The sequence below is a fragment of the Melanostigma gelatinosum genome (assembly GCF_949748355.1).
Source record: "Melanostigma gelatinosum genome assembly, chromosome: 6".
NCBI lineage: Eukaryota > Metazoa > Chordata > Actinopteri > Perciformes > Zoarcidae > Melanostigma > Melanostigma gelatinosum.
The window spans coordinates 26765557-26791840 of record NC_136639.1 but is presented as its reverse complement, the minus strand read 5'-3'; the positions used below and the strand labels follow the sequence as shown (position 1 = coordinate 26791840).

General features: G+C 43.0%; 1 pseudogene across 1 annotated transcript in view; it reads left to right on the top strand.

Moving 5' to 3' along the window:
- LOC306778322 (tight junction protein 2-like) overlaps positions 1–26284 on the top strand; it is a 67083-nt pseudogene that overhangs the window by 31122 nt on the left and 9677 nt on the right. The window contains exons 6-18 of the transcript XR_013773159.1: positions 544–698; positions 6368–6473; positions 7089–7207; positions 7680–7743; positions 8527–8677; positions 8803–8911; positions 13281–13500; positions 15182–15366; positions 16677–16772; positions 16887–16966; positions 23247–23457; positions 23570–23670; positions 24628–24846. The product of XR_013773159.1 is annotated as a tight junction protein 2-like (transcript). The remainder of the gene's footprint in view (positions 1–543; positions 699–6367; positions 6474–7088; positions 7208–7679; positions 7744–8526; positions 8678–8802; positions 8912–13280; positions 13501–15181; positions 15367–16676; positions 16773–16886; positions 16967–23246; positions 23458–23569; positions 23671–24627; positions 24847–26284) is intronic.

The window sequence follows — 26284 nt, the reverse complement described above, 5'->3', positions numbered from 1 at the left end:
TTCACTTTCATGAAGTTGAGGTGAGATGTCCCCTAAGAAAATTGGCATGCGGTTTTACCTCGCCAAAATTTAGCCTAACTTTGGTAGCATTAGCTCCTTCCCGACAAGCTAGCATGACATGGCTGGCCAATCCCGCAGGTCTCAGAGGGTGAAGGTCAACCTTTTAATTCTATTGATCGCATTCATTCAAACGTTAGCGTTTATGTTATGGCATAATGTACCCGCGCGCGCACACACACACACACACACACACACACACACACACACTGGCACGGTCGGTCAGTGTGGAACAAGCCTCAACACCTAGAGCCTAGAGCTCCCCCCACTCACCCGCCGGCAAATGTCCACCTGACAACAATGGCAATACGAGATGAGAAACAAAAAATTTAAAATATTTTAAAAACAGCATCTAACATGAAGGTAAAAGAAGCAAAGTTCCCCAAGGTTTCCGAAGCAGGCCAACTGGCTCCTTAATCCTTCATGCAGCCTCTGACTGTCTACACTGTGTATGTGTATGTGTGTGTGTGTATGCACGTGATGCAGATCAATGGGACGGTGACGGAGAACCTCTCTCTGCACGATGCCGGGAAGCTGATAGAGAAGTCGAGAGGGAAGCTGCGAGCTGGTAGTCCAGAGGGACCACCGTCACATCCTCGTCCGCATCCCCCCCCTCGCAGACTCCGACTCCGACAACGACGGTGAGTCACCGGACGTGTGGCCTGACCGACATGGTTAGTGTTAAACCACAGGGATGTTTGTTGGGAGGGGGGTTGGAGGGGGTTGCATCAAATGATTCTCCTTATGCTTGTACCATTGCCATGATCCGAGACCTACAGAGGCCTCAGCGTGTCAGACATCTAGGCATACTTTTTACCAAGTTTCTGACCATCACCAACCCTTGCTTTAATTACGACGGTTGAAATAACAATGAATTCTACCACAGACCTCATTTCAGGCATCTAACCATGTAGAGAAGCCAACTGTGCAATCAGCAAGCGAGTCCGTGTTTCAGAGATGGAGAGAAACTGTTGCTTATAGTTCAGCTGTTTGCTAACCGAAGCTGTGAGCCTTTGGCTGCTAAACTATTCGCAACATTTTCTCACTTTCTCTCTTGATGTTTTAGCTTTCTGCGTTAGCAATGAGCTCACCGCTGCAGCCGTACAGGCTACGGTTAGGCTAAGCTAAACTACACTAATAGCAGCATTTTCATCTCCACCTTTAAAATGCTTTGCCGATATTGTAGTTCGCTTGAGCCTCGAATCACAGTTTGTCATCTCAAACTTATACAAGATGACATTCTTGATGTGTAACTTACATCGGCACTAAAAGAGTCTATTAGTCAAGAATGTAGAAACGCATTGAAAGAATACTTTAAAAAAGTCCCGACACCAATGTAGTCCAATTTCTCTGAAGACACTTTAATGTGTCCAAGGCCCATTCATTTATTTATTGACAATAAATGCATAGACTAAAATAATGAAGTAGAAATAGTTAGTAGTTGGTTTGAATTTCGTTATTTATTACCCTCTTATTTTTAATTACATCATTGCGACACAAATGAATGTTTTAAAGACATGTTTAATACATTTGAATCAACCAATGGAAATGTTAATAATTATTCCATGTGACACACTTGAGCCTCCATACAAAACACTGTATAATAAATAGAAAGATGAATAATTACAGAAAAGTGTCCATTGGCATTATTTCAATGCCCGGAGACGTTCACATCCGATCTCGTTTACGTACACGCTGACAAAGGTTGAAAACATCACGGCATTCAAGCGGCTAAAAATACCGTCTGAAACGAAGCGGTCTTGAGTTTCTGCTCGCAGCTGCTCAGCTGCTGTGCATTACTATCACTGTAAGAGGAGAGAGAGGACACCAGCAGGTCAGGCTGTAACCAGGACCTCACTGTGGGCCCGGGGCTCTGACCTCCGGCCCCGTTTTTAGAAAACTGAACTGATCGTATTGACTTTTGAAAGTGCTCATCTTGACCAGCAGAAGCGATCCCTGTAATGGCTCAAAAGTGAAATCTCTGTCTGTGTTTTCTCTTCCAGATAAAATGTCATACTTTTAGATGAAGGACCACCCAAGACACACAGCATGTGTAACACTGTTGCCTTTCTCTAAGCTGTAAAACGGCTGTGACGCAACCTGACTAAAGTTGTAAAGCCTTCACAACCTTTTTGCACTTCTCTTTATACTGCTCTAAATCTTCTAAGCATTATTTTAATACCTGATTAATTTTCCTGAATAAATAAACACGTTTTAATCACAATGTACATTGAATTGTGTGGTTCATTAAGTGTAGAGGTGGAATAATGCCGGAGGAAGAAGGCCGTGAGCTGCCTTCAGAGGAATGTGTGTTATTTGATGACACTGTCTGAATATGGGTGATGACACTGTCTGAATATGGGTGATGATTTATTTTTGTGAACACAGTGTTGCATGACAAAAGCGTGGCTCATAAGTGGGTAAGATGCTCGTTGATCTTTCCGTGTAATAACATATTCATGATTTGTCTTAACAGCGTAGCAACTCGCCGTCTGTCCGGGTGGCACGTCTGAACTCTCGTCGCCATCGCTGTTGTCTCTCGCTGCCTTTCCATTTCACACGTCGTCATCCTCATAACACGCTCGCATGGCTCACTGACGGGTTCACTTCACTGATGGCCCACACATGGAGCCGGGATAGTCCGGGCAGACGCTGCCGCTGGCTGAGCCTGTTAGCGTCTGTGTGCAGCGCTGCTTGCTTGGAAAAAGTGCTACGAACAAAGAAGGGTCAAAACAGACACGTGGAGCCTAACATTTTTAAGACAATTGGATCCAACCACAGTATAGGGAGACGAGGAATAATGTTCTGAGAGACAGCACATATTAACACGGCACATATATACAAACCAAAACCAGCTTAGTGAAGTAACTCTGTTGTGAATCAAATAAATATGGTGAGCAGTCACCACATAGATTGATAACGCAGGGAGTAGGCCTAGTGAGCAGCTTACTGTGCGTGTGTGTGTGTGTGTGTGTGTGGGGGGGGGGGGGGGGGGGCTGGTAGTTAAGAGTCCGGATGTCTGCAGGAGATAAAGAGTCTGAGTTCACCTTTTAATACACCGATGCACCTCTGCACTCAACACAACGCTGACTAACCACTAAAGCTTGGTCCGAGCAGTCGCTCAGTGGTCTCTGTGAAATGGACTTCAATCGCTTGGCGTCTAAGCTTTTAAGCCTTCGCCCTAACAAAAGTACAGATAAGCTGTTTGTGCTGCTCTGACCATGGATGAAAACGTAAAACAAGATTACAATTGTGAAGCTCCACCAGCACAATATGGAAGTGTCAAATGTAACAAACACCTTATTGAGGATTACGCTTAGCCTTCGCTAGCTTGGTGCTCAAGGAAAGGTCGTGGAGTCATTCAAATGAAAAGGGTTCATCCTCTGAGGAGCATGAACGTACTCACAGCAATCGGTATTCATTCAGTAATTGGTATTTCTTGTGTTAAAGAAGATGTAAGTCTTGATCGCAGTAAAAAAGTGAATTACATTGGAGAAATGTATTTATATATATATATACACATATATGAGATATTAATTACATTTGCCTAACGTACTCGGATCATACTCATCAGTCTCTGCTTATATATCTTAAATCTACTTGTTTTGGATTGTATTCACCATAATTGTCAGTTGAATCATTTGTTTATTATTTTCATGTTGTGTTGGTGTGTTTTGGGGAGGAGGCAGAGCCCTTATGAAGTGTGTCGATGTTAAACTGTTTATTTTTGTTATTTATCGAAAGAGGTTCATCCTCTGATAACGATTGTAAATATTGTAAGTATACATATACTGCATAGTTATAATTTAAAATGGATGTTGCTTTAAATTAAAATAGGAAAGAGGAAGACATGCTGAACTAGAAAGGTGTGCTCAGTAGAGTGCAGATCTCCGCCTGCTGTGTCTGCAACGACCACCGCTGTATAGTGTGACTGAATGAATACAACCCACAATTTGCTGACCCTCTACGTGTGTGTACAGGTGGTGCCGTTAGCCAAACACACCGCGTAAAATGATAAAAGTGGCCAACAAACAACCAGTGATGTACGCAACCAGCGGGCTGTAAAGCATCGCAAAACACTCTTCATTTAAACTCAGAACAAGCGGCGCTGTAGGCAGGCAATTGGCTCAAAGTCGTTGTACAGGACATTATAAATACGATCTTGTTAAAAATGTAGTTTCTTAGCTGTTAGCAAGACACGCCACAAAGTGTTCCCCTCTCCTCCCACTGTGAGCGCAGAGGGATGGAGACGCACTCGGCTGTGTTTTAACTCGCCGCCCCTACCAGCCAGTGATGAAGAGCAGTGAGTGAGGATGCTGCAGGTAGTAAATGGCAGTATAAAAAAGCGATAAAAGTGTGTTTTGGGAAAGTGTGCTAAACCTCGAGTATGCAGCCGTAACTCTCAACCCAAAATATTATGCAGAATGCGAGATTAGCTGTGGACAGACATAGAGCTGTTCACATCACAAACTTACTCACTCATGGACGCTCTCATGCACACACATGTGCAAACGATCACAAAACATAAACTATACACAACCCATAATATAAGGTTTCAACAAATGGCACACGCATGCTTAAGTGTTGCCAACAATGTATATCTCATATAGAGCTCTGTGCAATTCCTAGTGATTTGGGATAACAGTGGTTCTTGACCTTTTCTTTGGTGCTGGACCCCTTCAGAAACACAGGCATATTGAACAAAGCACCACGTGGTAAATCTGGCTGATTTATATGAGCCGCATGTGCAATGCATCAGAACTGTGGCGGAGACGCACTTTGAGTGCCTTTTGTAATCTAATTATATCATTTAAAAGGTGATGAAATTATTTATTTGTCTTCGGAGGTCGTCAAAAAAACATGACAGCTGATGCTGTGGCGACCAGGAATACCCAATTGGTCCTGATATGCTGCTGTGGAGTGATGGACCCACAGATACACACACCGGCCCATAGAGCCATCCCTTATGCCCCGCCTCTAGAGGGCAGACGGAGAGAAAGAAACTCAGTACTGACTGGTTCTTTGAGTCTTTCAACACAATGTGTTGTTGTTGTGACATAAATGATGGATGTTGTTTCTGACACATTTGGCCGATAAAAGGTCACATCTTCTCCTCGTCTGTCTCTCTTATCCTCTGTCTTCAACATATCTCGCTTCCATTTCAATGTTTCATTCTCGCCTTTTGAACTCCGTCACCTCTGATTATGCAGAATGTCTCTCTAACCCTAATCAAACGAATGAACACATACTAGACTCTCTCTCTCTCTCTCTCTCTCTCTCTCTCTCTTTATCATGGCCTATTGTTTTCAGAGGGACAGATTTATGCCACTTTTATTTTTTAATGGGCTCTTTTAATGTGGTTCCCTTGCTTGTCCTCTCACACCTCAAATGTTGTTGTTCTGTATCTGGGTTTTTTTCATGGCTTCTGTTGAAGCTTCCATCGCCTCCCTCCCTCCCTCCCTCCCTCTCTTCAGAGCGCTGTGCTGAGTGCTCTGACGGATAAAAGCAGCCAAATCAAAGCCTCTGCCACCCATGTTCACTTCAAATGCAAAAGAAAAAGAAAGAAAAGAACTCACAGGAGGGACAGAATGAAAGCCAGGCGCTCTCTGTGAAGAGCAGGCCTGTGTGTAAGCACTTTGGACCAGCTTGTTTTGGGATTAAAGGCAGTATGGATTCTCCCACGAGGCCCGAGCTGCTTTAATCACAATTGTGGGCCCTCTGTTATTACAATACAACAACCATCGAACCATTGCTAATCATCATATATACACAATGTCGAGGTGCACTAATGGAAACCCATGGCTGCCTGGAAAGTAATCTAAAAACATTTGGTGTTTTTACACAAATCTGAACAATAATACTGTTCTGATTATTTCGGGCCGATGAATTCAATGTGTTGGAGTGATAGCTGCTTTCATTCTGAGAACTGAGCTGTGGCGCTGGAGTTTGTCCTCATCATTTTGACTGACAACTCTAATAGTGTCCTCGGGCGACATTAGCTGGTATCGGGGCTTCCTGAGGCAACCATGTTCTTCAGCTGCTGCTGGTGGTGGTGCTGGTGGTGCTGCTGGTGGTGGTGGTGGTGCTGGTGGTGGTGCTGCTGGTGGTGGTGGTGGTGGTGCTGCTGGTGGTGCTGCTGGTGGTGGTGGTGGTGGTGCTGCTGGTGGTGGTGGTGCTGCTGGTGGTGGTGCTGCTGGTGGTGGTGGTGGTGCTGCTGGTGGTGGTGGTGGGGTCTGGACAGGGGGACTTCACTTGAAAGAAGTCTGTGTGTGTCTAACTAAGATGTCTGTCTGTCTTGTCCGTCCGTCAGACGTATCAGAGATGGAGTCATACCATTCCTATTCTCCCCCAGAGGAGAGGAGGTCCCGCCAGTCTGACCTGTCCTCCCACTCGTCTAACGAAAGAGACAACCCCAGGTAGGATGGATGGAAGCTTGGATGGATGAGTCTCAAAACCTGTCACAACTGACCTCCAGTCTGGTGATGTCGACTTGTGAACATCGTAAGAAGCTAAAGTGAGGCTATGAAACCAACCACACCACGGCTAGCATGACATCACGTCACCCCCACGACAGCGGACTAGTCCGTGTGATGGCGTTATGTCGTCTCATTGAGCCACCCGTTAGCAGCCACCTTTTTGAGACGGTATAAGGTATTTACTGATGTATTTTATGTCTTAGAACAAAACTTAAAAGTCTCTTAAGCTTGTGCTCACCACAGACCTTATTTCAGTCTTCTAACCAAAGAACCCATTGACTTCAAGACAAATGAACCAAGCTTAAAAATGCTGACTCGTTCCTCTGTGAGGTGTCCTGTTGTTTCCTATTGTTGTTTCCTTAAAATGTATGTGAGGTCTTACTGTAATCGTGTCCCCCTCCTACAGTACGCAAGCTTATTCAGCATATTCTTTAAGGTTTTAATCAGTTGCTGTTACACATTTACAGCCTCTCATCCTGTCTCTCGCTCTGTGTGTGTGTGTGTGTGTGTGTGTGTGTGTGTGTGTGTGTGTGTGTGTGTGTGTGTGTGAAGCAGGGAGGAGCCCATGAGGACAGCCAAGATGTCAGCCATGGCCTCCCCATTCAGAGTACCTGAAGACCCCCAGGCCTCAGCTGAGCTGAGCAAAGACACGCCGCACATTGAGGAGCCTCCAGGTATTCACTCACAATTGTTTGGTCACTTGGAAACGAGCTGTAAACACAACATCTGACATATTGTCATCTTCGAAACTTGGATATGGCAAACAAACTTCTCAGCCTTCTGACTGCTTTTTATGGCCATTGTTGGTAAAAAACACATAAATTACAGAGCTGGGGAGGGGGGTAATATTCCGAGAAAGAATTCTGAATTTCCGAGATTGAAGTGGTGCATTTGATTTTGCGAGTTTTCTCTCGCAAATTTACCACTTTATTCTCAGAAATTCCGATTCTTTTTCTCAGGATATTGCCCCCTCCCCAGGCTCCGTGATGTGCTTTTCAACTACAATGGCCCGAATGCACCGTCCTGCAGCACAGATTTGAAACTAAATAAATAGGAATAAAATGAGTCATCGACAGTCAATACTTAACATAACATGTTGTTTGCTGTTGTAAACATGGAGGTTGTTAACAATACTCTCATCTACAGCCGCTGTAACAACCACGCCCAAGATTCTCCTCCGACCAAGTCCTGAAGACGAAAAATTATATGGGTGACTTTTTCTTTTTCTCTCTTCACACTTATCTTTTTACTGTGTTGCCCCCCCCCCCCCCCCCCCCCAATTATATTTTATTTTGAATCAAGTAAAAATGTACTACATGTCTCTGGGCACTGAGAACATTTGCTCCAATGATGATTTGGCTTGAGCCTGACCACGAGCTGCTGATGAGTGCTGCAAGAACTCACTGGTGTGTGCCAGGGACGCAAAGAAATACTAAAGCACTGACGCATCACAGTACATCTATTTGTGCAGGCTGCTCTCATCCAGCATTCGATGAATACAAAAAATGATGCGCCGTAATACGAAGGTATCCCACTAAATCATGCATTATGAAGAAACAAAGATGAATATCCTGTAAACAATTTAATTTGGCTGGAAAAAGATGAAATGAAGATTGCATTTACAAGCAAATTGGCCATTTTCTGGTGCGTGGAGGACATTCCGTATTTACTCCAATAATTGCACCTGCCCAATCTGCACTGCCCAACCCACAAAAATATCCGTCAATCAACCGTCAGACCTGCAAAGCCGACAACTTTATGCATTATAGCGGCACAATTGTCAGGACTGAGGACGGAGACACGGAGACATGGACAGAGACTGAGGACAAAGCTGCTGCGTGCGTGTTTGCTAGAGAGACAGAGTGAAAGAGGGAGGGGAAGAGGACGTGCAAAGCACGCAAAACTTCTGTAAGTTGTTAATAACTTACTCGGTCACGCTGCTTTGTCTCTGACCATGTTGTTAACGGCAGCGTGTGCGGTGTCCCTCCTGCAGGCCGAACACAGTGATGGTGAATTTCCAGAAGGGGGACAGCGTCGGGCTGAGGCTAGCAGGAGGAAACGATGCTGGCATCTTCATCGCGAGTGTTCAAGAGGGCAGTCCTGCTGAGGAAGAGGGCCTGCGCATCGGAGATCAGATCCTAAAGGTAACCAGAAATGACAAGAAGCTCAGAGAAGCCATAGTGCAAATCACACTGATGGAAAAGTGTGAATGTTGTTGTTTGAGAAGCAAATGGTCTTAATCATTGTGCACTTTGTTTGTGTCTTGAAGGTGAACAATGTGGACTTCCAAGGTGTAGTGAGAGAGGAAGCGGTGCTCTTCCTATTGGGGATCCCTAAAGGGGAAGTGGTCACCATCCTGGCACAGAGCAAACCTGATGGTAACACATTCCCACCACAGACGCACAGCCACTGTTCCATTTATCACGCATATATACTGTATGTATACAACTTGTCTTTATCTATAAAAGCTAAAACAGGCCATCTATTTCATACAAGACACATACACAGTCTGTGGGGCAGATTATGATGACATGTCATGATATTTAATGAGCACATTCATGCTCCTCAGGAGATGAACCGTCCTTATTTTCAGCCCCCTAGAAGCTTTCTTCTTCTACCTCTTTGGTCCAAAATATCCAAATTCCTTATTACAAAACTTAATCATTTTGAGGATTGTTGACTGAGCATGTTAATGCCTCCAATTATTAACATTATGTAATAATTCTGGCATCATTTTGATTCGTTTTTTTGCAATTAAATCGGATTATTTTGGGTTCATACCTTCTTTAGTGAACCAGATTGATTCAGCAGACATGTGGCTCGCTAGATACAGTGACTATGTGCCTCCGGATTGTTTTATTAACGCAGACGGTTTCCCCTGTTTCTGGGACTTCCACAGCAGGGCAAAGCAGCAATAGTGGTTGTTTTAGCCATGGTTAATGGTGGAAAGAAGCGTTGTTGCTGTCAAAGTTCTCTGAACCTATCTGTTGGTAAGCCCCTCCCACCTCTGGCGCATCTGGCACAAGTGACACGAATACACAAAAGATCACACAATTTGCTCTGTGTTTGGTGTGAACACAGCGTTGTAGTTCTTCTCTAGTACCACCCTCAGGACGAACTGTTTATTTTTAACAATGTTAACCCATCCACTGGTAAGTATAGCTATACCTACAATAAACACACACACACACACTGTAGTTTATTTTGACTGAATCTCATGTAAACCGCCCTGCTGTGGGAAATACTCACAAGAGCACCAAACGTGGATTAATCCGCCGCTGGAAATAGTCCCCAACAAATGCTCCACTTCCTCCTGTTTGAGTAATGCTTGTTAACAATGGAAGGTGTTGTTCTGAGCAATTTTAAGTGACTCGGTTGTAGGCTTGTCAGCGACATGTGGAGTATCCCAAAACACAGTGTACTTTCCCACAATGCACCACTCTCTCTGTCTCTCGGTCTCTCTCTCTGGGATGTTTCCATTTAATGATGGAGATACCAGCTTGGTCCCTCAAGGCTTTTAGACCAGATCAGGCTAGTTTTGGTTCAGCCAACTGTGACACACATGGGCACACGCCTCCAACTGGGTTATGCAATCAGCACATTGGCCCCCTTCAGCGCGTGGCTCTGGAAAAAAAGGGGCTTTTTTTATTGGAGAAATCTATTTATGAAGCAAAAACACATCGCACAGTGAGGCGGAGCCCTGACATGACAAGAAAACGGACTCTTCACTGTGCAGCACTGTTGAGAGGACATTTAAGGGCATCAGAGAGAGTTCATGTCCTCACATGAAGAAACAACCAAATGAGAGGTCAGGGGGGCAATTGTATTTTGAATGATTTTCATGTCAGATACAATCCACACCAGGACCTCACTAGCACAGTCAGATGTGTGTGCAATCGTTCTGCAAGATACATCTTTATAACTTCAAACCCAGTTGAGTTATAATGTAATGTCAGATTAAAAAGGGTGGCGCCACACAAACTAGTTGATGTCGTGTACGTTAAGTGTATTTTTGTCGCACCTTTTGTTCCGACACCATTTTACTTCCTCCATTCCGATATCTGAACTTGGCAGAAACAGATTGGCGATCTGATACCAGTGCGTTATAAACAGAACTATACATTGTTCACAGCCTATTCTACTAACCCTGTATGGATGTGATATGATTGCTGTCACTGTTGTTTGGCCTGGCTCAGGTTAAAACCTTTGTCAAACATCAACAAATACATACAGAGAATATCACCATATTGCTGACATCTTGCTTTATTTGTCCCCGAAGGGCAATTAGCTTTTGCAGCAAGACATTGGTACGACGATAACATAAAAGATAAGATTTGTTTTTTTCGCTCTCAAAACAAACAAAAAAACTGAGTAGTTTCAAAGGACTTGGTGATGGAATTACAATAAATAAGTTCAGCTGTTTTTTTTGTGTGTAAAAAATGAGGTTTAACTTAAGACTGTTTGCCAAAATGCTTGTTTGTTGCTGACGATTGTTAAAACGTTGAGAATAGCACAGCAACGCATCAGTGTGTCCCCTAAAACGGTACAATGGGGCCAAAAGAATATATTGTTTTTTAATGCCAAAATGAACAAATGTCTACTCCATTCTTTCCCCAATATTCATCCTGTGAATAAGTGTCGTTTGTTAGTTCACATGTCTGTAATCACAGCAGGACAGTCGAGTGCATGTTATCTAAGCTGCTCAAGTCAGATGAACGAGTGAAGTGAGTATCACGCTGTCAGTACCGGCTACAAACGTACGGTAGAGAACGGCACGCTAACACGCTAACGGATTCTGTGTTTTTGTGCTGTTCGATGAGCTAAACCAGAGAATATTCGGTTCAAACTGATCAGTGATGCTGTTTTGTCCTCGTTGTTCTCTGTGAAGTTTGCTGGAAGTCATGTGTGGCCCCAGTGCGTTTCACTGCGCCAGACCACTTTAAAAATAAATGGCCTTTTAAATTGCTCGTCAGCAACCGGTCATATGGTGGCTTAGGAGGCAATTTGGCTTTGCAATGCACCACAATCAAAAATGCATTCAAAATACCTGTAGTGCCATTTAATCGAGAATGTTAAATAGCACCACAGGTAAGAGTGAAAATCTGTATTTTTAACACACCAGTCATAATGCTTTAATGAAATCTGTAATGGAAAAAAACAGCTTTAAAAGTGACATTTGTTCTTTTTAAATCCGTGCTGTGTGGTGGATCTAATTTATGCCGACGTGAAGAGTGGTTCAATTTCGAAAAGTGACTGTTCAATGTTTGAAGAAATTTTAAATTGTTCAATTTCAGAACAGAATTTGGTGTGGTGTAATTGTGTTAGCACCCACACACACACACACACACACCGGCCTATCCACAAGGCCACAGCAGAAAGCCCAGGGAAAAGGCTGCATAACGTGTTTAAAACTGGGAGGTGTACTTAAACTAGAAGGAGGTTATGCTCGGGGAACCCTTTGTTTTATGTATGTTATCAGTGTGAGATAGAAGTAGACTGAATATATGCTGCAGCTGAGTCTACAGTGTGTGTGCAGCCAGCCAGCCTTGGCAGCAGTGGATCGTAGTCAGTGTGACTGTTGCCTCCTCTGTTGGTCCTTTTGGGTCAGTGCTTTGTCGGACCACGCACATCAAATCAGGGAGCCGCGCTGGAGCCTGGAGCAGGCCGTGGAGTTTATTTCCATGCAAGTCAGACAAGTGTGTGCATTTCGTTTTGATTGTGCAAATGAGACTGGAGATTTGTGCAGGGAGGTTCATCCTTGACCTTTGAAGAACACCGCGTGTAACAAAGTATTCCGAGCTCAAAGGTCCACGTGCTAGCTCCTCTGAGCCCAAGGCTTCCATTTCCATTCATTTGTGAAGTATACAAAAAATAAGATTTTATTATTATCACAAATAAAAGTCCATATCAAAGAGACATGGTCTATGTCACGAAGCCTGTGCTCTGGAATTCTATCGTTTTAGGGACTAAGGGCTTTGCTGTTGTCATTTTTTGAGGGGGCGAAAGCCTAATGCCATCAAATAAAAATAGATTTTCAGTACGCAGACATAATGAATGCAACTTCAGGGTTAACTTATCAGTGAAATTCTATTTTAATTGTGTTGATTGTCTTTATTTCCTACTTTGTTGTGCTGTAGCCTACAGACAGGAGTTTTGGGTGCATCCCCTCAACAACCAAAGGAGACACTCAATTTTCCATCAAAGCAACTACTACGAGGAACTTTCATTTCGTGTTGATTCTGGCGGTCCCTGTGGACAAAGGTGGTAGTGCCTCAGGCATGAAAAAAACAAAACAAATAGAAATAGCCAGTCCATCCGCTGATAGTTCTGTTTACTTATGTAGGTCATAGAGGCATCAGTATTAGATTAACACTGGTTCATAAGTGTGACACTTTAACAATATGGTGTCTCTACCTTCAAAGCATTCTGTCAGTACAACAGTGGAATTCATATTACATAAATATATATTCAAATTCATCACAAGGGTCTAATATACTCAGTTTATTTAGTTTAGGCGGGTGGATAGTAAAAGGTTTATTTATTAACTGAAGAAATTAAATTAGCACAAAAAGTACAGGTGGTGTTCACTTGAACTCGGAGGACGTTTGAGAAGTCTCGTGGTCCTCACTTTCTCTGAGCCTCATTCTAACATGTTGCTCCTCTATTGCTGCCCTGCTCTCCTCTGCTCTTACATCCAGCTTTCTCTCCTTCCTTTTAACACCCCCTTCTCTTTTTTGCTTTCTCTAGTCTACAATGACATCTTGGTATCCGGGCGCGGAGACTCCTTTTTCATCCGGACCCACTTTGAGTATGAGAAAGAGACCACTCAGTGCCTGGCCTTCAGCCGGGGGGACATCTTCAAGGTGGTGGACACCCTTTACGACGGCAAGCTCGGCAACTGGCTGGCGATCCGTGTTGGCAAAGACAAGCAGCTGCTGGAGAAGGGCATCATCCCCAACAAGAGCAGGTAGGCCTTCAGTCGGTCCCACAAAAACTCTGAAGGCAGAAAAGGCCTCACTATGCTTCAAAGAAAATGCTTGTCACGTCGGCTGGAGGGGCCGGGGATCGAACCCATCTTCCGATTGGAAGACGACCTGCTCTTTCACTGAGCCGCAGCCGGCCACCATCATCGTCAGCCCAGCATGAGGTCATGGTGGGTTTTAAAGCCTCCGGGCCGACGGTATCGGACTGCTGAAACTCTGAGCCGGTCAAAATAACACGTTTATCTTATAATCTTCACGTGTGGTGTCGGCCTAGAGTTTACGTTAGTGTGTTTACTGTGACACGAACCACAGTCTGTTTGGTCCACGTACTCTGTGATAGTTTGTTGGACTAAAGCCAAAGTGGCAGGAAAAGCCTCGTATTTGTGTTTTTTCCTTCCCGCTGCCAGACACTACCTGGAGTAGAGTGGGTCGCTCCGGAGAAGGATCCTTCAGTTAGCAGAGCTGCAGAAACTTTCCTTCAGCAAGTAAACCACAACGCCAGGATTCCCGGCGGGCTGGAGCTCTGGGTCTAACCTTTTCTAATCGCAGCAACAGAAAGTCTGCCGCTCTAGCGTGGAGTCGTGGCGGTCCGGGATCAGACCCCCGGCGCTGTGGTTTACGCTGGCTGAAATCAAGCTGACGGCTAACTGCTAACTGGGAATGCACAAGTCTTTTCTCATTTCTCCTCCTTAGGATTTAATAAAACTAACGAACTCTCAAAACGTACACGGACCCTGGATCACTGCAACCCCTTCACATTCTGTTGATGATGTTTTTTACTAGAATCCTGAGCAGACCTTACACATTGCACCTTTTAAATAGTAGCAAACCAAATAGAAACGAAAGTTACTGTCACAGTGCTCAGCTCCTTGCATAAAGAACCTCAATCATATGAAGATACTACATGTATGCATGTATAACACAAATCCACAAAGAGTGGAGCTGAACAGTGTCCTCTGAATCTCTCTCAGTAACACGCCTTCTATCAATGGCACAAAATTGGGTAGAAAGGTGCACAGCACTGCTGCACTGCAGCACCATTACTCTAACGGTCCCGGGAGGGTTGCTGTGATTACAGGTCCGGAGCCCAGAGGCTGAGTAAATCACTGGCATGAGGCGACCCATGTCCCATTGGTATGCTTCGGTATGAGTCTTGTCTGTTTTAATTACACCACACATTCACTCTGATCAGTGTGTACTGTAAAATGCCCAGAATGTGTTCAGTTAATAGCTTAGTAAGTAGAGTTTATGTCCACAGCATTCATCTAAAAGACATGACACCAAGTTCTCCACAATCAACGACGTCCTAGCCGATCCTAGCTTACATTGGGCAAGAGGTAGGGAACACATCGCCAAGAAAAGGACATGGCTGACCAGGCGGCAACCTCGAGTTCTAAAGAGTGAAGTCAATGTGGAAGTACTCTAAACTTGCATTCTCTCAACTGACCATCAGGGGGCGACTCCTCTGGATGCAAAAAGAAGTCTGATTGTATAGAAGTCTATGAGAAATCTCTTGATTCATTAGCTCAGTAAACATTGTAAACATGAGTTTATGGTCTTAATTCGTGGTGTAACGGATCGTTGTCGATCCGTGATCTGTACGGACCACGGTTAGCCGTGAACAATCAATGGATTAGTGACAGTTGCATTTGTCCTCCCCGTCAGAGCGGAGCAGATGGCCAGTGTCCAGAGCTCTCATAAAGCTGCTGCGGGCGATCGAGCGGACTTCTGGCGGTTACGAGGCCAACGTTCTTTGAAGAGGAAGGACCTGAGGAAGAGCAGAGAAAACCTGAGCAGTCAGACACTGGCCACGCGCTTCCCAGCGTACGAGCGAGTGGTGCTCCGAGAAGGTGGGCGATTGTCTTTATTTCAGTTTGTGTAAATACTGGGAAAACAGAAACATCCACTCAATGGCGTTCAGATCTCCGCCAGGTTTCTCTCCTTTTCCCCTCCCAAAAAATCAAAGTTGAATCTCAATCTTCATCTTTAACGAGCCTTACATTAGTGGACCATAACATATGGGGTATGGAATTAATCTGCAGTTGCTTCGGTTCAAAATGACACCAAACTTTTCTGGGGATGTTAGAATTCAAGCCTGCGACAGACTAGGTAAGGCTTGTTTGTTTTTCGATTGCTGAAAAAAGCCTTTTGCTACTGAAGCGGTTGTTGATCTCTTGCGGACGCTACCGGCCGGTTGAGAGCAGCGAGGAATCAAGAGTCAATGACGACATAACACGGTCAATAAAATAATTATTTCAAAAAGTGTGCATCACTGCAACCACGAGAGCTCCTTGAGCATACAGTGATGAGTGTGCACCAAAAAACATTAGACTGATTGGATCAGTAGTCTGCAAGATGAGCTGTGGACAGACAGACAGAAAGAGAAACACACACAGAACCGACCGGATCGTCTCCACTCAGGTTTAAGCGTGGCGAAGATTGAAAATACAGAAGTTGTATACGTGATTTGTCATCGAGTTATTTTTTCAAAAACACCTGCAATCTCACATTTAGTTTGGTGCTCTCGTTTTGGTGTAAGAAAGACTGAGTAGGACCGATTCATTTGTCTCTATTTGGAGTGCGTAGACACTCTGGAGGCTGTGAACGGTTTAAAGTCTCCGATTTCAGATGTGAGACAGCCTCTGAATCATTTTTTCCCCCCAGGCTCTGACTGAAAAAACTTTTGAGATCTAGAAATAGGGACCATAGATCACGCAAGTGGGTTGTATGCTGCAACATAGGCTCAACCATCATCGTTTTCCTGTCCTTTTTGACTACTTGCTTAAAGAATGGACATGGTTGTCTACTCAAAGGGATTCAGCCCGTTATATTCTTAAGAAAGTGTCCACATAGCCACCAAACCAGCATGTATTAATGTTGAGCATGCTCACAACCAAAACCGTCTACTTTTAGTTTGGAACTCATCTATCCTCCATAATTAAAAAACGAATTAAAACACATATTTGCATGGCTAATATTATCATCTGAATTTAGCCAATCACAGATATGTTCTATCGGCAACTATGTTGGTCTGTAAGTAACAAGACATGTACAATACAATTTCAAAGTGTTTCATAATTTAACATGTCTCCACTATATAGTTTGTCCACCAGAGAGAACTGTTTCATTTAACACTGACACTGACAGCATGTCGTTACAGCTGGTTTCCGGCGTCCCGTAGTGCTGTTCGGCCCCATCGCCGACGCTGCCAATGAGAAACTGGCCTCCGAGATGCCCGACCTGTTTGTTGTTGCCAGTGAGTCTCTTTCTGTTCATGTGATTGTGTGTGAAGGTCTTCCTTACCCAGTGAATAGATGTCCCGCTGCTGCTTCTAAAGAGCCTCTCCACTGTTTCTGTGTTCTTATGTTAGAAACTGAGCCGAAAGACGCCGGATCTGAGAAGTCCTCGGGAGTGGTTCGCCTGAACACCATCCGACAAATCATCGAGCAGGTGCTCACTCTCTCACACACACACACATGCACGCACGCACGCACACACACATTTCAGTCTATGTCATGTCCAATATATTCATTTTGGGGGAAAGAGCTATTACATTTGATCAATCTGTATCCCTTTTTTTTCTTTTCTTTTTTTTCTTTTTTTTTATTGAAAGACGCAAGACAATATTAAGACAATACATAGACATAACAACAAGAGGATGACAAGCACAGTGGGATAAAAGCCAGCAAATATCATATAGTCAGTGTGTGTGTGTGTGTGTGTGAGAATGTCCTTGAGCCTTTTGAGATGGAGGAAAAAAAAAATATATATATATATATAATAATAATAATTAAAAAAACCAAACCAAAAAAAAAAAAAATTTAAAAATTAAAAACAGGTAAGTATGTGTGCATATGGATGTTCATGTATGCATGTACGTGGGTTTCAATTGGTTGTCCGGCAAGAAAAACAAAACAGAAAACAATAGTAAAACAATACACAAAAAATATATAAATACACCGGTATATATACTATACATATTTCAATATTAATAGAATGGGTGGTGTCACGTTTGCAGAAACATGGTGAGGGATGACCAGGTGGAATGGTGTTCTGTTGTATTGTATATGATGGATGAGGTTAGATTTTCCATTGAAATATACTCTATCATTAAGTTTCTCCAGTGTGCGATGTGTGTGTTATTCCTTGATTTCCAGTTCATGAGGATCGTTTTCTTGGCGATAGTTAGGGCCACAAGGAGTAATTTGCGGTTTGTTTTACTCAGATGTATTGTTGAGATGTCTCCTAGTAAGCACAGTGAAGGGGATAAAGGGACGAGGCAGCCCAGGAAGACAGACAGTGACTCAGTTATTTCTTCCCAAAAGTGATGAACTGGTGTGCAGTGCCAGGTGGCGTGAACAAAGCTATCCGGGCTGTTTTGAGTGCAATGTGGACAGATATCTGACGTGAATCCCATTTGAAACATTTTTTGCCCGGTGTAATGAATTCTGTGAAGTATTTTATACTGTATTAGTTGTAAATTGGCATTTTTAGTCATGAAGTCGATGTTATTGCAGATTTGGTTCCAGAAATCAGCATCAGGAGTGATGGATAGGTCTGATTCCCATTTTCTTGATGGTATGGATGATGTTTTGTCAGACTGTGATATTATTCTACATATTTTTGAGATTAACTTTTTTGAAGAGGGGATATTAATTAATTCTGAGGTTGAGGGGGGTAATTCTAGGTTAGTGGCCTTGATGTTAAGTTTGGATTGAACGGATGATTTGAGTTGCAGATATTCCAAAAATTGATTGCTCCTGATGCCGTACTTCTGAACCAAGTGAGGGAATGAAACCATGGTGTTGTTATTGAAGATGTGTTTCAGATGAGGGATGCCTTTAGCGGACCATGTGTGGAGATTTAGAGGTGTCTTGTGACTTAGAAAATCAGGATTGTTCCATATGGGAGTACAATTTGAAGGTATTTAAGATTTTGTGGAATTTCCACCAGGCTGTCAGAGTTTCTGCTGTTGTTAGTATATTGAAACAAGGATGGCGTTTGATAGATTGGCTTAAAAATGGTAAGTCAGAAATCTGAATGTCCTTACAAACTGTCTGTTCTATATCTAACCATGTGTTGTCTGATTGGCTGGGTGGATCCATTTAAGAATGTACTGAAGTTTATTTGCTAGAGAGTAGTGAAAACAAATGTGGAGCTTCAAGTCCTCCTTGTGTTTTTGGTTTTTGTAGAGTGGCCAGTTTAATTCTTGGTGTTTTATTTTTCCAGTAGAATTGAGGAATGATTGAGTCAAGCGACTTGAACCAGGAGTGGCTGGGTTGAGATGGTATCATTGTGAATAGGTAATTTATTTTAGGAAGTATTGTCATTTTAACTGTAGCTATTCTGCCCATGAGTGATAATGGTAGATTCATCCAGCGGAGGAGGTCGTCGTTTATTGTTTTCAGTAATGGAGTGAAGTTGAGTGTGAACAGCTCTGACAGCCTGGGGGAAATATGTATTCCCAAATACATGATGGCACCTGTGCAGAAAGGGATAGGTGGTGTATGGGCTGCCCCATCCCAACTGTTACTGTCTAATGGAAGGATGGATGATTTACTCCAGTTAATGGAGTAGTCGGAGATATTAGAGAATGCTTCCATGACTTTAATAGTTTCCTGTAGTGATGAGTAGGGGTTTAGTAGGAAGAGCAATACATCATCTGCATAGAGACTGATCTTGTGATGAGTGTTGAGTGTTTGAATTCCTTTTATGTAGATGTTCTGACGAATAGCTGCAGCTAACGGTTCAATGAAAATGGTGCAAAGTGAGGGAGAGAGTGGGCATCCTTGCCTCGTCCCCCTGTGCAGTGTGAAGCTTTGTGAGGTTTGTCCATTAGTGGTGACAGTGGCTGACAGTGAAGTATACAGAATTTTAACCCAGTTAATAAATGATTCCCCAAAGCCAAATCTTTGTAATGTGCTTGTGAGAAATGTCCAGTTTACTCTGTCGAAGGCTTTTTCTGCATCCAAGGAGGCTATGATGGTACCAGTTTGTTGTAATGAGTAATTGATTAAATTAAACAGTCTGCGTGTGTTGGTGGATGAATGTCTACCTTTGATAAAGCCGGTTTGATCTGGATGAATTATGGATGGAGTGACTTTGTCTAATCTGTGAGTTAATGCCTTAGTGATGATTTTAATGTCTACATTGAGAAGAGAAATGGGACGGTAACTGAAAGGAAGAGTTGGATATTTGTTTGGTTTGAGGAGGAGTGATATACTGGCTGTTTTATTTCAGTTATCATTTTGTTAAAGAGTGGAGCTAGAATGAACCAGAAGTGTTGATAGAACTCAGCTGGGAAGCCATCGGGACCTGGTGCTTTGTTATTGGGCATAAGATTGAGAGCAGTAAAAAGTTTGTCCTGTGTTAATGGAGTCAAGTATGTTGATTTGTTCTTTGTTAAGCTGTGGTAAATCAATGCTGTTGAGAAATGAATTGATGTCTTCTTGATTTGGGTTATTTTTAGATGAATATAGATTGGCATAAAACCTTCTGAAGATTTTATTTATTTCATCGGGTGAATTTGTGGGCTTCCCTGCAGAGTCCTTGATGATTGAGATTGTTGTTTTTTCTTTATTTCGTTTAATTTGATTTGCCAGATATTTACCGGATGTATTGCTATGGTGAACATTTTCTTGTCTAAGTCTGTGTATGAGGAATTGAGTTTTATTATTTATAATTTCATTTATTTGGAATTTGTACTTTCTTAATTCGTTCTGGGTTTCCATTGTTGGGTTACTTGCATTAATGGTTTCTTGTCGGTTGATTTGTTGTTCCAGTTCAGCTTCTTGTTGTTTTTCTTTCTTTTTTTTGTAAACAGAGAATGAGATGATTATTCCTCTAAAAACTGCTTTCCATGTTTCCCACAGAAGGGTTGGTGATGACTCTGGGGAATCATTTATTTCTAAGAAGGACGCCCACTCTTTTTTAATAAGACTATCAAACTGAGGGTCTTTGAGAAGAGATGTATTGAAGCGCCATCTAGTGATAGGTTTATGTAGGGTAACTGTTCCAAATAAATGTGAGTGAATGAATGAGTGAGTGAATTGTGGTGTTTTAAATTTGTTGTGATCTGATTCTGAGAGGTGTGTTTCTTGTAATAAGCATATATCTGCTTGCAGTTTAGCCAGATGATTCAAAACTTTTATTTTTTTTGCCTGAGAACCAATTCCACGGATATTCCAGGTTAAGAATTTGATAGATGACATGTTGATTGGGTTAATATAGACTGAACCAGATAGGGTTTCATACTGTCTGGCACACTGAGACGTAGGTGCAATACTATGCAGTATAATAATCGAAACAGTGCAAATGCGGAGAAAAGAGAAGGGGCATACCTAAACTACGGAGGGGGGTTTATCATATGTGAATGTGTGTGTGTGTATGCGGAGCCGTAGAGAGAGAGAGAGAGAGAGAGAGAGAGAGAGAGAGAGAGAGAGAGAGAGAGAGAGAGAGAGAGAGAGAGAGAGAGAGAGAGAGAGAGAGAGAGAGAGAGAGAGAGAGAGAGAGAGAGAGAGAGAGAGAGAGCGGGGGAGTCTAGAAAAGCCAGGGGGTGACGTCCTTATCGCGGTACAATTGTCCATCTATATATAATTTGTCCAGTGATATTATTGCTTTCTTTCCTTCTTTCATCATGTTTTTACGGATTGGAAACAAAACTTTGCGTCGTTGCATGATTTCTTTTGGATATTGATCGTTGAGTCCGTCGTCCGTTCCTTTGAGCTGCCTGCCTTGTTGCCTGACCTGATCTTTTTGTTTGATGATTGGCCGTGGTCGGTTGTTGTTGTTCCTTGGTCCCAGACGGTGTACGCGGTGGAATGTGATGTTGTTGACGGTCTCTGCGGATAGTTTGAGTTGTTTGGACATGAATTCTTTGATTGATTTTTCTGTATCAATCTGTATCCCTAAAATTGTAGCTTTAGAATGTAAAACTACCTGCAATTTACCAGAACCAACCTCTGAGGTCAACAGTTAGTTAGTAAGCACATTTATTGTATTTTCTGTTATAAGTCTCAAGATAGTTTTTGCAAGAGACCGTCCAAAAAAACCTTGAAAAACCCTTCCTTTAAAAAAAAGGCCCCTTCAGAGGCAAATGGTTCCAGGTAGAACCTCAGCCCCTCCCCTCTCCCATTCGGAACATTTATTACTGAGAGTAAGAAAGACAGATAGTATACTGATCCAAGATCCCAGCAGCAGCAGCTGTGATAAAAGCATTATGAAAAGGAAGTGAAGGAAGTTCCTTTTAGCTGATCTAAGCATGACCCAATCATGCAGTGTCTTTGATTTGATATGTCCTGGCGCATGCACGGTATACTTGAAGCCAGACTACTTGTGCTCCAAGCACTTGGTTTGTAAAAGATATTGATGCGGTTGAGGAAAGCACATTGAATAATTTACAATGAAGGATCAGGGATATAGCTCTCTTTGGCAGTATAACCTCCAGGCTAGCTGCTGCTGCTGCTGCTGCTGTAGCTGGTGGAAATCATCTTTCTCATTCAGGTCTTTTATTTATAAAAAAAAAGCAAAATGTGTCTTTATCTCCATAGTCTAAGATAAAAGAGTATCTACTACAGATGTTGATGTTAGACTTTGACACCCTCACGATGAAGTTCAAGTTTTGGTCATTATGATTCCAATCATATCCTGGCATGAGTTTTCTTCTCCGGGTGGGACGGGGAAGTATGGAGGGAGAAAGATATGGCAATATTTGGGTGTAATAAGGTGGGGAGGCTGGCTTTGAGGTGGTACTAACCGCTCGAAGCACTTCATGACAACATAGATAGGCGAGTTTAGCAGGATACAGTTGACCTCTTGGGAAGTGTGATGACGGCGGCAGCCTGGAGGCCTGTGGGAACAGCAAGCTGCTTCAGTGAGATATTAAAGATGTCTGCTGTTGCACATTCACGCTAAAAAGTTCTGAAGCAGCGAACGTTTAACTTGTATGACTGATCAGCTGTCAGCTGCCCTTGCTCGTGCATTTGAATCATTACATTGGTTTGTGTTCTTCTCTCCGACAGCATGAAACGTGGCCAATACTAATTGAAAGTTGCCCAATTGAATGAAAGTCATGAGGACCTCTCTTCATTTTTCTCTCACAGATGGGTTTTAGTTCAAGAAGAAAGAAATGGGGAAGGCCCATTGACATCATTCTCCATAATAATAAGCCATGTGCTTCTGTTTGGTGCAGGGACAGTGTGTTTCTTTCTGAACAATGGGCCTTTGGAACAATTTGCCGGTTGTTTTTATGACAATGGGCTGTCAATATAATATATTATATATATATTTCAGACCATTGGGTCTGAACTTACACTTCCCGCGTAAAGCGTAGCTTATACCCCCAACTTCTGACGAAACTACGCTTTGTGTAGCCGAGTTTATTGGCTAGTTGATGGATGCATTTCCTTTTTGTGCCACATTTAGAAAGTTTCCTCAAAATTGGCTTGACAATTGAACGGAAACATGACGACTGCTGGCTAATGTAACAGGAGTACATGCAGAGAAGAGTCATAAAGATAGTGACTTGACTAAGTTATGCAGGAATATTTTTGGACTTTTGAATTCAACTTTTCATTTGCACGAGGACGGTCATCTGTTCACCTGACTGATGATTGCATCATGTGTCCTTAAAAAGAGAAAACTCCTTTTTGTAATATAGCCTTCGCACCAAAAACACGTCGGCAGATTTGTTTCACCATTACCTCGTGTCTCCGTTCCCCACGCCACTCAGGACAAGCACGCCCTGCTGGACGTGACGCCCAAGGCGGTGGACACCCTGAACTACACCCAGTGGTACCCCATCGTCATCTTCTTCAACCCAGACAGCAAGCACGGCATCAAGGCCATGAGACAGAGGATCGTCCCCAACTCCAACCGCAGCGCCCGCAAGCTCTACGAACAGGCCGTCAAACTGAGGAAGACCTGCTCGCACCTATTCACCGGTACGGTCCACGTGCATGTACGGACATTCAGTCCGGCTGTGATACACACTAATATACATATTTGCTGTTCCTTTGAGTGTGTATGCTGAGGTTTGATGGCTTTCTCATCCAGCCACCATTGATCTGAACTCGGCCAACGATGCTTGGTACGGCGGCGTCAAAGACTCCATCAGAGAGCAGCAGCTGCAGGCTGTGTGGGTTTCTGACGGCAAGGTAAATACACACACACACACACACACACGTTGATTTCACAGGCTTCAGTCAGGGATAACCAGGGAATTGAATCCTACATGTGAAACATTTTCAATGTAACTAAAGCATCTTTTAATTTTTAACTTATCCTGATGTATTGACATATTTTTTTCTCAAGAGAAAATTGTCGCAATCTGGATGTTACATCCGGCCTATTACTGTCTGCCCCGCTGGAGATACTAATTTGTTTTTTGAATTCCACACATGGAGGCTTTAAAGCTGCAGTTGGTAACTTTAATACAAAATAACTCTTTAATTCACCCCTTAAAACTTTTCTGAGCTGCAAAACCAACATCAATGAACTGGAAAACGAATCAAAAGATGAGGCCTTGAAAGTGCCAGCTTCAAGTGTGAAGGCGTTTGTTCTTTCTAGGTTTTGGCCACCGTTCCCTTCAGCTTTAAAAAGTCTGGAGGACACGTGACACTGCTTTTACAACATGAAGCCAGTGCAGAAGTGCTTTAAAGGGACAGTTCACCCCAAAATACAAAAATACATATTTATCCACCCGTAACGCTATTTATCAACTACATCGTTTTGATGTGAGCTGCCTATTCTTTGGTATATCAGCTGTCGAGATGTCTGCTGTTGTCTCCATTATAATGGGACTGGATGGCTTACACTCTGCTTTCTTTGTGTGTTTCTGTTATTCCACCCTTTTGTATTAATGAGCGCATTAGTTTTAGTCCTTATCCTTGTATTATAGTCTGTAGTGGACGGACTGCCCTTCTATCCTCCGGTAGCCTTGATAGCAGCCACCCGTGCGTGCGCTCTGAGCATGCTCACTGTGTCTTCCTACTTCCTGCCAGTAGTGCTCTACAGCTCGGCTCTGTTTGTCTTTCTCTCTTCTCTCTTGTTCTTGTGCTATCCGTCTGTCCATCCTTCCTTCCTACCCAAGATCCATCATGTGTCTCTTCTAGCCGGAGGGAGTAGAGAGTGATCTGGACTGCCAGGACGTGGAGCGCCTGTCCTTCCTGTCCGCCATGTCCGCCGACTACCTGAGCATGGACAGCCGGCTGACCTCCGACCTCGACGACACCGCCGACGAGGGCGGCGCGTACACCGACAACGAGCCCGACGTGGAGATGGTGCACATCTCCGCCATCAGCCGCTCATCGGAGCCCGTCACGGCCGAGGAGGTCAGAGTCACGCACGCACACACACACACACACACACACACACACACACACACACACACACACACACACACACACACACACACACACACACACACACACACACACAAGCTTTGATTTATTCAGGGAGTGACTTCCATGCTACTGAAAATAGTTCATTGATATGTTTATACTGACCTCTGGGCAGTAGTGGACAGTAAGTATAATCACTATACTCAGTAATAATGTGTACTTATTATCGTGATGTGTTCCAATATAATCTTGTATGATGTCGTTTTTTGGTGTGACTTTAATGAATCAAGTCGTTTTCACAGCAACATGAAATAGATTTTAGAGAGACAATTATGATCTATTTACCTTCCTAACACTAGATTAGTCTTTTTAATCTGAGGAAGTTTCAAATACAAATCAAATCTTTATTTTGTATTCATTTAGATTGTGTGTTTTCTGCAGATAACTACAGATGACAACAACAAAGTAAAAGATGACATTTTGAATGTTTGACGGTCTACATTGACTTTGGGAAGGTTGACATTTTGCCGTGCAGGTGTCATACCGGTGTTCTACCTTGATATACACCGCTACCGTCTGTGCTTTGAAATGATACCGTGGTATCGATTTTAGGCCATACCGCCCAGCCCTGTTTGAAACCAACTGGTGTCATCTCACCCCGTCTAAAAGCAGAGGTGTTTACAGATGTTATAAATGGCACAAACACTGGCGTCATCGAGACGGCTGACGCGCAGTGACTCGCACGAAATTAAAGCTGCAATCGTCCTAGAAGACATTTGTGATGTTGCACTACCAACACAAAAAGTGACTTGCTGTGTGTGCAAAATATGAAAATCTGCAAAGTAAGTCACAATGTCAGTCGGATAAATGTAACGGAGGACAGTTTCCCTCTGAAAGGTGGAGTAGAAGGAATCATTAATGTACTGTAGTAAACCTCATGTCAAGTACTGCAAACGTCCTTTAGTGAAGCACCTTTCAACAGCTACATAAGACATAAAAGCCACAATATCAACAAATATATAAATAGGATTTTAAAGTCATGAAAAAAAATAGAAAAAGGCTAAATTGAATTAAACAATAAACAGTGCAAGATATGAAGTTGTGGTCTTTTTAATAAAGGCAGGTGCAAACAAAAACTTGAACGCCACTGAACTGTTTGGCGTAAGTGCTAAGTGCTATATTATGCTATGTATTTGTTGTAGATGGCCGCTTTGTTTAACACAGTTTCACTCTCAGTGCAGTGCTGCCATCTGTAGTGCAGACAGGAGATTACAGCTGTTGTATAGTTTACCATAACATGAGGTACTTCAGCAACACATAATAAAGAACCAGAAGTTATTCTGTTCACAAAAATAATAAACTGCGGAATCCCTGAGAGGCGAGTGAGAAAATTATTGAAAATGATTCACCTTCAAAGTCTGATTTAACT